Here is a 10,054-nt window from a genome sequence, read left to right on the forward strand (position 1 = left end):
AAATTCATTGCTTTCTAAATTACTTCCTAGTTGTCTGTGAAGCACAACCTGTGCTCAGGGTAAAAATCAGAATGCTTCAGCTGCACTTGGACATACTTAGGATAAAAACTAACAATGTAAATTGATTGAATTGACAGTGAAATAATCTGTGAAGGAGCATGAGATATTTCAGGGTCACTTGGTGCATCTAACTTTGTTTAGCCTGCCTAAGTGGAATAATCTTTCCATTGGGATGAAGTTTTACATTTATGAAACTTGCAGTTACTTGTATCTAGTATTTTAAGAAACTTTGTCTCGGGTTAAGTTCTGCAAGCATAAAAAACTACCAAATAACAGCCACAGCAGAACCTAAGGGGATGCAAATAGACCTTATTCCACCCTCCCTGTTCAGGGTCATTCTCAGTTACACAGAGTTACCATTTACACAGTTAAATGGTAAGAACATATCTAAAAGAAACCTTCTTTAGAAATCCTTTTACACAAGATGATACCCCCAGCCTAAGTAGTGTTCAGGCAAGAGAGCAAGAGCTCATTTTATTCAGATGTTCTGAGGCATAACGCTAATGTATTCAAGGGCTTAAATCTTCAAGATTTCAAGATCTTCAAGAGCATCTGTTGACCTTTCCTAGGTAGTCTTTTTTGCAGATGAAAAGTAGATGTGGTCAGCTCTATTACGGGTGTGAGTGGCTTGCTAGCAATTCATTTTAGCTTCTGGCTAGACTTACTATTTAGAGTTTTCTCTCCAAAAGCTGTTGCCTGTATGCAAATTTAATTGTTGTAGTAAGAGTTAGGGTTTTGCTGGCTGCTTTTTATAGAACCTGGTGCTGCTGTTGAGCACTTCTAACCTGTGAGCTTGTAATGGGTTTGCATAACATCAGCAGTCTCTGAGAACGCTGTCTAGCAGCAAAGGAAGGGGACCTGCTTGGTCTGCTTGAAATAGCAGTTGGTTCCTTCTGGTACCTGTTTGCCCCAGTCCAGGTTTCTGCTGTCTCCAGAATGACAGCTCCAAAATGAGCCAGGACACCTGCTTCTCTCTATATAAATATATAGGTAATTTCCTTCCTTCCCCACCTGGCTTGCTTCATACTTGCTTTATCAGGGTATTACCCTGGAGGATAAGATGAATAACTAAGGGCTGAGGCTGCCTCTCCTGTCTGACAAGGATGATGTGAGCACTGTCGTGGTGTTACCATGGGTTGTGGGATGTATACATGTGTGCCAGGAATAAGGAAGACAACAGAACTGATTGCTACACTGAGAAAACGAACACACTAGTAAATTAACATTGGAAGGAAAGACCTGGTCTCTCAGTCTATTGAGAGCATGCAAAGTGGTGTGGAGCTTACTGCCAGGTGCAGAAGGAAAGGCAACCAGCTTCAGTGAGACTGGGCCTTAGAGGGCCTGTAGCCTGCTCTGTGGCTTTTCTTCTGAAGCTGAAGTTACTATTAAAAAAAAAAAAAAAGAAGAAGAAAATAAGAAAAAGAAAGACAGTCTGTAATAGGTCTGTAACAGTATTACTCATTGTGTGCATCTGACCTGACCTTTATTATATATAACCTGGCATTTTGAATAGAGGAGTCTTAAAGGTTGGAAGGACCAAGCTGGTTTTTAAACAAGAGCACTGAAACAGTAGCCTATGAGAGGAGGAACACTTGAAAAAGCCCATTTTGAATATGTTTCTCTTCTGGCTTTTAGTGATGGATATAGCTCCTCTCATATGAGATCCCTGGAAGCAGAGGATAGTTACCCTCTGTTGGGGTGCTTGCTTCCTACTGTTTGTAGTGCACGTAATGAAAAGGGTTTGTTACCTCCCTTAATGGAAGCTAAATATGGTAAGTCCAAGAAAAACTCTTCTTTTTGTAAATAAACACATTTTACTTGTTGCAGGAAATACTTGACAAGATTCAAACGAGCACAGTGCAGTTGTGCTCATGCCTAAAACAAGGCAGCCCCCATGTGCTGTGTAGTGGAAGCTGGTGGCTTCAGGCTTACAGGTGACGACAGCACGTCTTGAGCAGCGGATGAGTACAATGCTACCAGGGTTCCTGTCACCCGTTGTTCCAAGGGACAGGAACAATTTGGGAAGGAAAAACAGTTACTGCTGTTGCTGTCAGCATGTACAAATTAATACTGAAAAGTGCCATGTGTGATCCTTAGCGGCTGCAGACGTCAGAGGCTCCTTTGCTGTAGATCTGGAGACACGTAACTTCCTGCCACACTGTCCCAAAACCACACATGGGGAAGGAACCATGCCTCGTCTGAAATGCCCTGTGCCTGCCTGCCCTGGAACAGGGTGCCCAGTGTGCTTGGCTGCTCTACAGCAGCTATTCAAAAATGCTGGGAGCTCTTTTGCTGCCCAGCTGTGCCCCTGCAAACCCCACCTGAGGCGGCCGGGTAGCTCAGAGCTGGTGAGGGGGTGTGGGGAGGATCGCCCCAGGGTACAGACGGGTTCAGGTGAAGCTTGCCGTTCGTTAGTCGAGCGAGTACAGAGACTGCAATCTGCTCATCGCAGCAAGCATCAGCACGTCTTGTGCGTGTCGCCTGGCTTTGGTCGGGTAGGTGGGGCTCAGCAATGAATACCTGGCACTGAAGCTGCTGCCTAAGAAGCTTTATCTGCAGTTTCTGTCTTGGATCCAGCACTCTTTGGCGGTACCTGTGTTAAGAGGCTGTTTCGGTTGTGTCAGAAGAGCGTCAGAGGTGCATGTAGTTGTCCTCCTGCTTGTGCCATCGTCGGTGCCTGGCGTACAGGTGACTCGTGCCCGAGGCCAGCTTCTGCCCCTGACGGTTTTGTGGCTGATGCTATTCATTACAGCATGTGGTGGCAACCTAAGAAGAGTTAAAAGGGAGCTTGTTGATCTACAGAATGTACATGACATGGTTGCCTGCAGTAGCAAGGGACCAACAGGGTCATGCAAGGTCCCCGCTTCTGCTCCTCTGTCCTGTGGGCTGTCAGACCATTGACGTGAGGCCAGGACTGACCTGACTCCTTGGCTGTAGAAAAATCTGTGAGCTGTTCTTTTGGTCTTGCTGTACTCGTGTAAATTGGGAGGGGAAGGAAAACGGTGCCTGTCTGCCTCCTGTGTGAAGTCACAGGGTGGCTGAGGCTGGCAGGATCTCTGGAGGTCATCTGCTCTAACCTGCTGCTCAAGCAGGGCCACCAAGAGCCGGTTTCTCAGGAACACGTCCAGGCAGCTTTCGAATGTTTCCAGGGATGGAGACTCCACAACCTCCCTGGACAACCTGTGCCAGTGCTTGGTCACCCTCACAGTGAAAACATCTTTCCTGACGTTCAGAGGGAAATTCCTGTGTTTCAGTGTGTGCCCCTTGCCTCTGGTCCTGTCACTGAGCACCACTGTCACTGACCTGGCTCTGTCCTCTTTGCACCTTCCCTTCAGGTATTTACACACATTGATGAGGTCCCCCTTGAGCCTACTCTTCTCTGGGCTGAACATTCCCAGCTCCCTCAGCCTTTCCTCATAGGAGAGATGCTCCGGTGCCTTCATCATCCTTGTGGCCCTTCATTGGCCTCTCTCCAGGATGTCCACGTCTCTCCTGTACTGGGGAGCCCAGAACTGGACCCAGCACTCCACCTGTGGCCTCACCAGTGCTGAGCAGAGGGGAAGGATCACCTCCCTGACCTGCTGACAGTATTTTCCCTCATGCAGCTGGGGATACGGTTAGCCTGCTTTGCTGCAAGGGCATATTTCTGCCTCATGTAAGTTGGATCATAAAGTGCTGCTTTACATCTATAAACTTTTGGTAACTTGTTTCTTTATTTCAGTTTTGTTTTGTTGGTCCCCCCTGTGTTGTTGTGTTCCACCCCCCCCCCAAAAAAAAAAAAAAAAGAGAAAAAGAGAAAGCTTGAATTTTTATGGTTTTGGAAAGATGGAGGAAGAGACTCTAAAAGTTGCTGGTGTTTTCTTTATTTGTACCCAGGTTTTTCACACAAGGATGTTTCCCTTCCCCTGTTGCCATCCCTTTGCTCTGCCATGCATTCTCACCCATACTGTGCTTCTTTCTATGTGGGAGAACTGTTATCCAACCTCCTAAGTACTTTTCTGTTTTCTAACAGAAGTGCTGACATGGGTTTGATTTGGCCTTGCCAGCGTAGCACAATGATTTGATTTGCTCCAGCCTGGAGTTCATGAGACAAACGTGTTGGTGTAGCCCGCTGTATTTGGGATGGTTGCATCCCAGATGACACATGGCCCCCAGCACGTTGTGCCCCACCTGTGAGTCTAAATATGACTAAAATAGCACATCTGTGGGTGTTGGTACCATGACAGCTTGTGGTAGCGGGAAGAGGACTTTCCTGACCTGAATGTGTTTGTCCTTAACACCCCAAGCAGTTTAACGCGGGCAGAGGAATATTCTGCCTGGTGTGGTAACCATAACCCTCCCGGCACAACTCTCAGCGCTGCTGCGCTTCCGACCACCCAGAAGCTGGGGAGAGAATGTGGTGCTCGGAGCAAGGAACCACCAAGCAAACCGGGATGGGCATCTGCCTTGGTGCTAAGCGCTCTCTGCCAGCCCTGGAGAGGAAGGGTGTCCCGGTGCAGGCATCACCCAGCTTGTGGGCAGAGAGGCCAGCATGCAGCTGGGGGAGCAGGGAGCCGTGCTTCTCCGGCTGGGCTGCAACGCCTCTGCGAGGTAACACCCCGGCTGCTGCGGAAACAGACCCGCATCCCTGCTGAGATAAGGGTTCCTTTTTTGCTTGGCTTCGTATAAATGCCTAGACCTGCCTTCTCTAACAAGCTTGGGAAAAAAAAGGGCAGATGAAGGAGAAGGGGAGATGAGTCACAGAGAAACAACTGGTTCAGGACAACGCGAGAGAAGCCCAGGGCAGGGTTTGGAGCCGTTGGTGTGCTCCTTTCCTCCTGGCTCCTTTTCTCCGCTGTGTGCAGTTTCCTCCTCTTGTCGATCAGAGATCTGGCAACCAGGCCCAACCTCCCGTTTCTAGCAGAAGCAGCATCCTCAGCTGTCTCGAGGGGAGGGAAGACAGTGCCAGGGATCCGGGTGCAAGTCCGTCCCCCGCCCTGTACCACGCTTGTGCACCAGGAGCACCCTCAACACTGCTGTGGCTCCGGGAAAGTTGCACCAGGGTCCTCTTTGTGTTAGTCCTCCACTGTACAGGGTGCATGACCTGTGCAATGGTGCTATCTGGACGTTCAGAGCTGCATTTCGTGGGTATCGGGATGTGGGGAGAAGGCAGCATGCGTACAGTTTAAAGCAAACTCCTGTCAGTGGCCAAGCAACTGGGGCTGTCTTTATGCACGTAGAAGTCAAAGCAGAATTACATTTTGCATGTAATGGCACGGGGGTAGCTGAACCAAGGTTAAATAATCAAGTAATGCTGCGGATGGGATTTTCCTCTTGTAATTTGTGTTAACTGCTTGTGCTGGGAATTGCAGAGGCCATGGGGGGAAGGAAAGGGTTTCACAGGCTGTGCTTGCCCTTGCTGTGCTGGCTGCTAGCGACTGTCAGAGCTTTTTTAGCAGGTGGATGTAAGATGCAGCTAATGCTCTGCAAAGCTCTAAATGGTCTAAATCCCTGCTGCGTCAGAGCCCGCCTGCCCCCAGATGACATCTGCTCGGCAGCGGCCGTGTCCCCGGGCCAAGCACGGGCCGTTCCCAGGGATGTGACTGGGGTCGAGTGGGGCCTGGTTCACGGTGCAGCGTGCGATGCAGCCTCCAAGGAAGCTCTTCAGTGCCTTCGGAAACCCTCCCGCAAATCTTTAAGTCCCCTGCTGTATCCAGGTTCACTCATCCCACCAAAGACGCCGTTGACGTCCCTCTCCCCTCGCACGGGCTACAGTCCCCTGCGCGTTGGCACTGTCAATAACTCGAGCCGTGCTTAATAGGTTTCCAGTGCACGTTGTCTTAAGAACAATGTGGGGTAGCAGGGGCTGTGGGAGATGCTATGGTCGTTGGCTGTGAAGCAGGGAGCTCCCCCGTGGCTGGGCTACAGCCATTTTCGGTCCTCAACTTGTGCCAAGGCGGGGGCCGTGCAATGCCTCTGCTTTGAGGTGCTCCACTGAGGCGAAGGCATGAATCTCCTTGCAACTGCGAGGGAGGGCGGCTCTTCCAACCTGGGGGAGCAAGGACAGATAAGGGAGTGCTTGCATCTGATGTGAAAATGGAGGCTGCTTCCCAAGTGGTTCACAGAGGAGCACCTGTGAAAGAAAATTGGTTGCTCTCTCCCTAGCATGCTGCAGTGGAAAGCAGGAAAGGTACGGAGGGGAAGGGAAGGGCAGCCAGTTTCTGCTGTTTGCCTATAAGCTGAGGGCAAGGAGGAAAACTTTAGTTTTTAGGTGCTGCCAGTTGCTTTTGCAACACTATTCTTAACAGAAATAATCAAAGCCCTTTAAGGGAATCCTTATCCTTGTGGGCCCAACAGCAAACAGCAGTACGATGAATGTAAACATAGATCAACAATTTACTTGAAACCCATGAATGTGAGCTCCCATCCTGATAAAATGGTTGCGGGTAAGTGACTGTCAGTTGTTACCTGTTACCTGTCCTGTGGGGAAATTGTTCAGTACGTGGTGCTACCACAGCAGATGTCCAGCTGTTGGTGTGACCCAGCTCTGTTACTCCACCGGAGTAAGAGGTGGAGGGACAGTCACAGTGGTCACTAACACTCGGTGGGCAGCTAAAGCTGTGCTTAAGTAGTGCGGAGAGGAGCCAGGCTTCAGCAGACATCTGGCTGTTCACCATCTTGTTACCACAGTATGCTGTGGAGCAGCTGCCTCGCCTATTTTTTGTAAAGTACAAAACTGGTAGTTGCTTATTTATCTGATGAGCTGAGGGAAGTGCTAAGCGAGCAATCTTTTCCCCTGCAGGCTGCATGTGTGGGTTTTTGTTTTTAAAAGGGAAAGAAGAAAGATTTGAAGATACTTGATCTGCAATCTAGCTCTGAGCTGGTTGAGTATTTACTTTGTTGTATACGCAGTTAGTTATTAAAAGCCTTATCATGGAAGGAAATCAGACAGGAGGCTCATGATTCAAACCGAGTAGGCACCTAGATGCAGAGAACATCACAGGGAGACCGTGCTATATGCAGAGAAACCTGCTCATTGCCATAATCTCACTTATGCCATGCTTTCCGTGGCACAAAGGGCATCTGCTGATCATCGTGCAGAGTCACTGTATCCTCCAGGGCCTTTCTCCATTGAACCCTTCAGCCCTGCTGGTACCCATGTAGCTGACATGTAGTGCCAGAGCTGCTGTTTGCAACGTGAAGCTGTTGCCACATAGGACGAGAAAAATGATGCATGTGTTTCTGAAATTCTGTAACTGTCCATAGCAAGAGTTTTACAGAAGTGCTGTAAATAGGCAGCTGCATGAGCCAGGAGAGACAGGTTTCTGGGGGTGCGCTCTGCTGCAGGATTCCCTGATGCCTGCTGCAAGCTGGCTTCATTTATCAGCCTGTCCTGCCATGAGGGTGACAGCAAGATCTTTATTCGCTATCTCTGTCTTCACAAGACTTCCACAGGCTTCAAGGCTCCTACTTTTTCTTTTCCTTATCAAATTATGTTAAAATATGGTGAGCAGATTCAAAAGCTGTTTAGGCACGTGTGTGCGCAGTGAAAGAGAGAAGGGTTGCTTTCCTTAGAAGACCTGGCTAAAACCTTACCTCTGAGTGTCGAAACACAAACTGGGTGAGAAAACCAAGAATGAGAATAGCTCTTGGAGAAGACAACAGTTTGGTTGGAGGCCATGCATACAGAGACCCCCAGCAGCAATGTGCATTCATTTTTGGGTAGCAACACAGTGCTGTTTTCCTAAAGCAAAGCAAGGCTGGGTGCCTGCCTGCAGGCGGGCAGGACGATGCTGTAATGTTACCCGGCGCAAGGGCGGAGGGCTGCTTCAGTGATGCTTCCCACAAAACGGGGGGGAGCGAATGATGCGGCTGGTCATTAATTTCCTTCCCAACCAGATTCTGCCCCTCTCATGTTTTGCTGTCATTTCTTTTGGGTTGGTAACACTGCACAGCTTTCCCTTCAGCAGAGAAGTCAGGATGGTTAATTTGCTCCGGCAGCCTGCAGCAGAGGAACCCTCTTGCTGGCTATTAGCATCGCAGCTGGCTGCAGAGGGCAATGAAAGCGGTGCTGCCGGCTCTTGATATATTTGGTGTTTTTCTAAAGCTCCACCTCCCCGGAGGAACATGAAGTACATCAAAATGTCAGGTTTCATTATGCAGCAAGTGGTTTGGGAGGAAGAGTGAAACAGAACCCTAAAGGCTTCCAATCCAAAGGAGAAATAAAGAGCCCGAGTGTATTATATGTAAATTCTTGCTCTTTAAGTGTTGACTTGTGATCTTTGAATTCTTGAGAGATGGCAACTCCGTGCAAGGTGCTACCCTGCTCCTGCTGTTTATCTTCTCTTTTATTTGGCAGCTTTGCTATCTTTCCTGGTGAAGCCACAGTGTAGCTAATGGCTTTGACACCCTTTCCAAAGCCTGATACTGTCACCTTGGGTGCATCTCCACTCTCCTCTCCTCCAGTTCTCCTGCTGGGGTCAATCCCTGCCCTTGGCCTCTGTGGCTAATGGAGTAACGGCCTAAAAGTACAAACCCTTTAAGCAGGGCAGGCCCCTCTTCTTGCTTAATAATTTTGGAGTGTCTTTCATTACCGAAGCTCTGGCAGTGGAGGGCTGGGGCTGGCCTGGGTAAACCCAGCATCTCCTTTTTAGGCGGCTGCTGGTGGTGTGATTGCTGCTGGAGGCACTGTGTGGGCTCCTGCCAAGGTTCAGAAAGTTTCTTCAACTGCTGCCCACTTGGATGCAGACAGGGAAGAGCTGTGAGCCTGCAAGGTAAGAGCTACAGGGGAAGCACATGAGGCCATCATCTGCACTGCCAAGTACCGGCAGCCATGTTTAGGGGTGATGGTTTTCCCTGCAATGCTGCAAAAGAGGAGGAGGGGGCAGCCAGGGAAGGGGCTGCAAAGGGAAAAAAAGGAGAGAAAGACCTGGAAGTGAGATAAGAAAGAGGAAGGGAAGATAGATTAGAGAACAAGAAGGTAAAATGGGTTAATAAAAAAAGAAGAACCAGGATTTGAGATATGGTCAGTCTGGTCTGGGACAACTCTGGACGTTTCTCTTGGTGGGGCAGTCTCTCCCTGGGCAGGAGGATACAAAGCTGTAGTTTTGTAGAAAGTGATAATGTAAAAATTAGTAATGGTGCCAACACGGTCCCTGCCCTGTCCCTGCCTGCCAGCACTGCTGGTCTCTGCTCTGACTGCAGGTGCTTGGGCACGGCATGGTATCCCCAGCTCCAGCAGGAGCCAGGGCTGGATTCTGCAAGCCCCGGTCCCTGTTTGGTATTTGGGGACTGGCTATGGGCCTACTGCTCTGGGCGCTGCCTGGCACGAGGGTCTGCCCAAGCGTGAGTGTGTCTCCTTCCCGTGCCGATCCCATCATGTACCTTGAGCGGAGCCCAGCACCAGCATGGCTCATATCAAAAGTCAAAACCCCTATTTCGAGCAGCCCTTTTCCCTCCAGACAGCTTAAAAACCACTTAAACATCCTGAGTGAAACAGATTTTCTGGGATCTATTTGAAAACCAATAAGAATGTGCACTTTCCAGCTCTTCTTGTAACCACATGGGCAGCTGGCAGCTTGGATGTGGATCCCTGCACCCCACATCACCCCTCCTACTCCATCACCCCAATGGGCACCCCCTTGCTAAGGTGAGACGGGTGTTTTTAGCCCTTCATCATGTATGACTTTGGGGTGTGTGCTAGTGTCTGGCCATCCTTGGACCAGGAGCTGCTGCTCACAACCGGCCCTTTGCTGGTTGGGGTGATGGGGAGAGGGAGATAGCTGGGCGGTGGGGCTGCTGGGAGCACGGAGCTACTAATGGGCACAGCCCAACTGTGGAGGATGGAGGGTGGCGGAGAGGTGAGCAAACACTGCCTGTCCCTCGGAGAGGTACAGGGTTGCCTTCCTGCTGTTACCTGCAGGGATAAAGTGCTGATTAGTCATTTGGCCAAGCAAGCTATCTGCTGCAAAAACTTGGCTTACAGAAGAGGTTGCAGGGGTGAGGTCTCTCCAGA

Source organism: Haliaeetus albicilla, chromosome 3 (genome assembly GCF_947461875.1).
Source record: "Haliaeetus albicilla chromosome 3, bHalAlb1.1, whole genome shotgun sequence".
NCBI lineage: Eukaryota > Metazoa > Chordata > Aves > Accipitriformes > Accipitridae > Haliaeetus > Haliaeetus albicilla.